The sequence below is a fragment of the Neovison vison genome, chromosome 12, assembly GCF_020171115.1.
Source record: "Neovison vison isolate M4711 chromosome 12, ASM_NN_V1, whole genome shotgun sequence".
NCBI lineage: Eukaryota > Metazoa > Chordata > Mammalia > Carnivora > Mustelidae > Neogale > Neogale vison.
In genome coordinates, this window is record NC_058102.1 from 96,097,956 (window position 1) to 96,105,099 (window position 7,144).

At 46.0% G+C, this 7,144-nt stretch overlaps 1 pseudogene; it reads left to right on the forward strand.

Annotated features, from left to right (window-relative positions):
• The first annotated feature begins 3,376 nt into the window (after positions 1 to 3,376).
• Positions 3,377 to 4,288, forward strand: LOC122890981 (annotated as a pseudogene).
• The last annotated feature ends 2,856 nt before the right edge of the window (positions 4,289 to 7,144 follow it).

The window sequence follows — 7,144 nt, forward strand, 5'->3', positions numbered from 1 at the left end:
AGATCGAGTCCTGCATCAGGGTCCCTCCTCAGTAGGGAGCCTGCTTGTCCTCTGACTTGCTGCTCCCCCTACTTGCGCTTTTTTCTCATTCTCTGACAAGTAAAATATATATGTATGTATCACTTCCCTCAGACACAGCTATCATTGTCAGTGAGTAATGAAAGGGTTAAGGTCTAGGCAAGGAGACACAGGAGGCCCCTGACTCCTGACTAGGCTCACAGAAATCCCAAATGTGGAGAAAGACTGAGGTGTACAAAATCAGAGGAAAGGGAACCAACCAGCCCACCTGGTCCTGGACATTAGGGAGGGTGGTTTTTTGGGGGAGGGGAGACGGTTGCCAGCTTCCTTGTAATTGCAGAAAATGACCAGACCTCAGAGAAGTGAGCCATTAAGGATGTTGTCAGCAGTCCTTGCTCAAACCAAGACAGCACAAGAATTTCAAGGCCACAATCTTCCCAGTCAGCTCTCCATAAAAGACTCCAGCGACAGCCCACAGTGGCCACCCATTCAGGACCCCTCTCACTCTGGGGAGCTTTTCTCTTTCCTTTCTGCTCTCACTTAACAAACCGTCACTTCATTTCCCCCTTTTGTGTCCGTGAGATTCATTCTCTGACTCCCTGAGACAAGAACCCTGCAATTATGTAACATCAGGATCTAAGGTAGCCATGACTAGATGAGAAACCTGATATCTAGCATATATACATATATCAGCATGTATCTAGTGCTAAGTAAGCTCTTCATCAATAAACAACTGTTGGGTCCCCCAATAATGGGTCCGTGATTAAAGGAGCGAGACTGATACAAAGCAAAGGTCAAGCAAAGCTTTATTTCGTGCCAAGCATCAAGAATCAAACCGACCATCAAGCAGACCAGTCGGGGCCATCCCTTACAGAGAGGACGACGCCTCTCTGTTTCACAGACTAACTTTTATAGAGCAAAGGCCATGTGGTTGGGCCTGGCCACACACAGGTGGCCAATGAAATTCTAACACACAGAGAAAGCTGCACAGTCATGCTAGGTCACCAACTGAATTACAATTTACCCTAGTAGAATGTGAACCAACCTATCACATTGGTTAGAATTGGTGCCCAAAAGGTGCCCAAAGGGTGGGACCCATACTCCTTGGTAGCTAGGAGACAGTATGCGCCCCCACTGATTGAATACCTCCACCTGGACTGACCCACCCTCATATTTGGGCTTTGTTACCTGGTACTGGCTTCCGGAACTTGTTTTTCAGTAAGTTCCCCTGGGCCGGGGTTGGGGGGGGGGGTTGGTGCGGCAGTTCAACCGGGGTGGGGCCACTCTGGCTGAATAGGCCCTTACACAACAACAACGTCATCTCCAAGCACCATTAGAGCAACAGCAACAGTGGTCTCCTCAAGAGCTTCCCAGCATGCCTCAGTACACAGCAGGGGGCAGGGAGTAGAGACCATCTTACCAAATTGTCCAAGCTTGCTTCTCCTTTGCCTTCTGAATTCAACACTCACCGTAAAAATCAGTGACTCCCTCCTACCCTCACATGTGTTTTGACTTCACCTCTTCGATTTTGCCGTCCAACGACAATATTTTATTTTTCTCTCTAAATCTCAAGAAGAGGCGCACCTGGGTGGCTCAGTCGGTTAAGTGTCTGCCTTTGGCTCAGGACATGATCCCAGTGTCCTGGGATTGAGTCCCACATCAGGCAACCAGCTCCGTGGGGAGCCTGCTTCTCCTTCTCCCACTCCCCCTGCTTGTGTTCTCTCTCTCTCTCTCTCTGCCTCTCTCTCTCTGTCAAATAAATAAACAAATAATCTTTTAAATAAATAAATAAATCTCAAGAAGACAACAAATCACACATGAGATGGCATCTCTGGACCTGGCCACCTTCTCCCATTCAGCAAGAGCACAAGTCAAGACCTCTCACAGTGACAGACTTAAAACCGTTACATAATCTGCTCAGTATCATTGGGAGTCATAAAAATGGTGTTGCTCATTGTCACCCTCAGGATCATCTGAACCCCAGCTGATGTGATAATGCGAATATACAAACAAAAGTTAGAAATTTACATATTAGTATTAAATGTGTATAAACATGAAAAAAACTTTTTTTTAAAGATTTTATTTATTTTTATTTATTTATTTTAGAGAAAGAGAGAGAGCAGGGGAAGGAGTAGAGAGAGGGGGACAAGCAGACTCAGCACTCAGGCTCGATCCCACAACCCTGAGGTGATCAGTGACCTGAGCCAAAATCAAGAGTTGGACACTTAACCAACTGAACCACTCAGCCACCCCAGATTTTCTTTCTTTCTTTTTTAAGTAAGCTCCACACCCAGAGCGGACCCCAGTGTAGGGCTTGAACTCACAACCCTGGGATCAAGACCTGAGCTGAGATCAAGAGTAGAATGCTTAACCCACTGAGCCACCCAGGTGCCCTAAGGAAATTTTATTTTTTTATTAATATTTTTTATTATGTTGTGTTAGTCACCATACAGTACATCATTAGTTTTTTATGTAGTGTTCCAAGATTCAATTGTTTACATGTAACACCCAGTCCTAAGGCTATTTTAGAAAATAATCACTAGTGTTATTCAGAATCATAAATATCATATTCACAATGTCAGTTACCAGCCTTCTTTCTGTTCCAAGTTTTACAGAAAGTGAGAAATCAAACAAAAGCAGCAAATGGAGCTCAAAATATTATCTTTAATGGCAATAAAAGCCAAGACAGAGTAAGTAGCCTAGTGTAAAAGACAAATGGTGGCTAATTAAACCCCAGAATTAGAATTACCCTTCTAGACACAGACCGTACTAGGCCAGGGAAGGCTTTCTCAAGCAGAGAACATATGTTCCCTGTGGGCAGTTAACTCCCAAGAGGAAGAAGGGCCAAGGTAAGGGTGCCCCCCCCATTTATTCTTCCCATCCTTACCAGTTCAATAAGTCACTCTTCCTCCCAGGGGCTAAGTGAGAGATGGAATGGAGTGGCCACAACAGTCCTATGGTGGAGCTCTGTCCATCAGGAAAGTTCTGTCAGAGGTGGTACAAACATTTCCCCCCACCCCAACACTTCCATGCATATCCTCTTTAACCTGTTAGATTTGATAATTAAGCACATCATCAACTAAGGATGTGGCAGTCTACCCAGGAGAAAAAAGAACAGGAATCTAATTAGGACTCCATTCACCCAGGGCCAAATGCTCTTCCTCTTTTGTGCCCTCCAGCACCCAGGCCCCAGAAGCCCCCAAAATGATTCTGAGCAATGCATTAACGTTAAATACATTCTGCACCCAAGATCAAAAATTCACCTCTTCCATTCCCATCTGCATTACATTCTTGTTAACCAAGATAACTCTCAGAGCTCAGCAATGAGATTAAATGACAGTACTAAGAAATGCCAACAATGCGGTGCCTGGGTGGCCCAGTGGGTTAAGCCTCTGCCTTTGGCTCAGGTCATGATCTCAAAGTCCTAGGATTGAGCCCTGCTCTCTGCTCAGCAGGGAGCCTGCTTCCTCCTCTCTCTCTGCCTGCCTCTCTGCCTACTTGTAATCTCTCTGTCAAATAAATAAATACAGTCTTTTAAAAAAAAAATGCCAACAATAGGCACTCCAGTTCTATAGCCACACCCCCCACCCCCCACCCCAGTGCGCAGCTCAGCTCTGGGCTGTGGCCCCTCTGGGCTGTGGCGCAGGCCTTCTCTGCGCGTCCGCTGGCCAGCAGGGAGCCCAGCAGCCTGGCCTCCCCGCGGGACAAGGTGCTGAGAATGTGGCCCCTCTCTGAGGCACAACAGTCCGGGACTCCGCCAAGATGGACGAGCTGCAGCGGGCCCTCCGCCTCAGGGGACTGGTGGTGCTCAGCTTCCCGGCTTCAGGTGCAACCAGTTCATGCATGCATCAGGAGGAGACGCCAGGAACGAAGAGAGATCCTGAATCCCCTGGAGTACGTCCCACCTGGCAGCGGGTTCGAGCCCACCTTGACGCTTTTCGAGAAGTAGAGGGAAACGGCTCACCGCGTCTTCGCCTTCCTGCGGGGACTCTGCCCGCCCCCAGTGATCACACCACTGAGCTCAGGACAGACCCCAAGTACATCACCTGATCTCAGGTGTGCCCCAAGGACGGCACCTGGAACTAGGAGTTCCTGGTGGGCCCAGAGGGTGTGCCTGGGCGCAGGTACAGCCTTCCGATTTCTAACCAAGGACAGAGAGCCTGACATCGAGCCCCAGCCATGCGTAGGGCACCGTACCTATCCCCGCTGCTTGGCAGTCACAGCGTTACCCTCTGGCGAGTTCAACGGCGAGGGTGTGAAATCTGCATGAGTTAGGTCCTGCAAGATTTCGGAGACTGTGCTAGCTCCCAGGCCAACCTTTCCTGAGTCCAGTTTTGAAAAGTCCAAAGAGTTCATGAGGCGCAAGAATATCACACCACCAGCCCCACAACCACAAAATGTCTAAAAACAGCCAACCCCAGACCCCAAAGCAAACATCCCAGGAAAAATTAAAATTATAATTCCAAGCCCATACTTAATGTTGCCAAAGACTGATGAATAAATTCATGTGTATCTGAGGGAAGGAGAAAATCTTTTTTGACCTCACCTTAATGCCCTTAGGTTTATGCTAACCGTTCAGAATCCATAGCTGGTGAACTTAAGCACAAGTGAAAGAAATCATTTAGAAAAAGGTTAATTTGGACATTCTATACTTACCATATGTGGCTCTTCCTGAATGGAACATTTCATTTCCAGTTTCCCCCTTGGTTCCAAACTTCTGGTGCCCAGTGTTGCGTTGATAGGTGAGCTCTGCCTACAGTCCAGACTCCACAATGTAGAGGACAGATGGTTTCCCTTCAGTGGCTTTTGCCCCTTTTATGGAATCTCTAAAGACCTGATCCCCATGTTTGTTTCAGCTAGAGAAAGGACCTCCAGTAGATTCTTGAAACTGCAGTTCCTACTGAAGTTTCAGAAGCCTGTGTCCTTAGTTTAAGGACCAGTACCTCTGCCAAAGGCCCTGATGCCAGTTTTTCTTCCCCTTTTAAATTTCACTAACAGATTACAGTGACTTCATGAATTAGGGCACAGGCAATGCCACCAAGCCTACCTGCAATATGTGTATGACCTTGAAACCCACGCAGCAAATTTTTGAGACTCTGCCACTCCCCAGCCTGTGAACAAGCCGTTTGAACTCCAGATCAGTCAGCCTTAACAATTTCCTCCTTGGTCCTGAATGTGGAATGCCATTGGCCAAATTAACACTGCCTCCCTCAGCCAAGCACTCAACTCTGAAAGCTACAATCTCCCCAGGGCTCTGTAGCACAGGTAGATTTCAGCTTTCTTAGAGGAGGATTCCTATAAGGAAACATCAGGCGTCAGGAAGAGAATTCCATCACTACAACATACAGGGTATCAGCATTATTGTCAAAAACTCTTGGAATGCCTGCATGGCTAAGTGGGTTAAAGTCTCTGCTTTTGGCTCAGGTCATGATCCCAGAATCCTCGGATCGAGCCCTGGGATCAAGCCCCATATCGGGCTCTCTGCTGCGCAGGGAGCCTGCTTCCTCCTCTCTTTGCCTGCCTCTCTGCCTACTTGTGATCTCTGTCTGTCCAGTAAATAAAAAAGAAAAAAAAATTTTAAACTCAAATATAAACAATGCTTGACAAAATACCAATTCACTTATTGTTCAGTAAACCAGACAGTGAAAAGTCCCACATAGAAAAACCCTAAGAAGAGGGGCCTTCTTAGGGTTTAGTTCTCTTAGGCTTAGTTCTCTTTCAAAAGAGCCCCAGGAGTGGGGAGAAACCCCAGATGGCTCCCAGGCCTATGTGAGAACACCAAAAATTCTGTAACACCAAAGAAGTCCCCCATCCAACCATGCTGGCACCCTGGTCTTGGACTTCCAGCATCCCGAACTGTGAGAAGTAAATTTCTGTTGTTCGTAAGCCACCCAGTCTGTGGCATTTTGGTACAGCAGTCCAAATGGACAAAGACAGAAATAAAGTAAAGCCAATGGGGGGGGGTGTCCCTCTATGCCTACTAAACTGACACATTAAAGGTACACATACTTATGACTTTATAAAGCACAATGTGCTATATTCATTCTGTCAACATAAATTGATCCAAAAGAACTCTAATATGAGAAGAAAGAAGAGAGTTTTATTGGAGCCCAAATTAGGACAGCTGCCTGGAAAACAGTCTTCACAGGGGAGAAAGTGCTCCAGGGAGTGAACGGTTTTCACAGGATTATATACTTTTTTTTACATAAAGAGCCATAAGTCAATATGTCAGAGGTACCATCTCTCAAAAAAGTTATAGATTGCTATGTAGGCATAGAATATAGGAGTAAGCATTGATCGACTTCATAAGGACAGGAGGCTTTCCTTCAGGCTGCTCATTTATAAAGCAGACGCTTGGCAGGCCTTAAATCAGGCTTTTGGTTTAAACAAAATTTATGTAGTCTTGTTGACTTAGAAAGAAATAAAAAAATGGCCTCCCTTACATCAGGGCCTTTAGACAGTTTTTTTTCTCATTGCTGCCCCGTAGCGCCCCTCCCACTTTGATCAATAATCTTCTGGCAGAAAGCATTGATGATCATTGTTTTGTCCCTTAATGTCAGGGTGATTCCTTATCTGCCATGGGTCCATCATGTCCCTCTATGCTAGGCCTGACTGAGGGGGCCTAGGAGTCTACGTGGGGGTAGGGACAGGGTTAACAATATGGCTTTTAATAGGAATTATTACAGTTGATTTTATTTTCAATGAGATCTGTCAGGCAAACATTGTACATGTGCTTTGTGGTGAGTTCTTCCCTTTGCCTTTTTGTAACATTCATAACATAGCTATAGAAATAGTAATAAAAATCCAATTAATAATATTTGAAGCAACCAATAGGGAATAGGTACAGGATTAGAAAGGCAAAAGATGAATCCAAAAAAATCCCTTCCAGGAATTTCGATAATTTTTTTTAAATATTTTGTTTATTTATTTGACAGGGATCACAAGTAGGCAGAGATGCAGGCAGAGCGAGAGGAGGAGGTAGGCTCCCTGCAGAGCAGAGAGCCCAAAGTGGGCCTCCATCGCAGAACCCTAGGATCATGACCTAAGCCGAAGGCAGAGGCTTTAACCCACTGAACTACCCAGGTGCTCCGATAATCTTGACTTAATTTGAGTATCTTCTTTATCT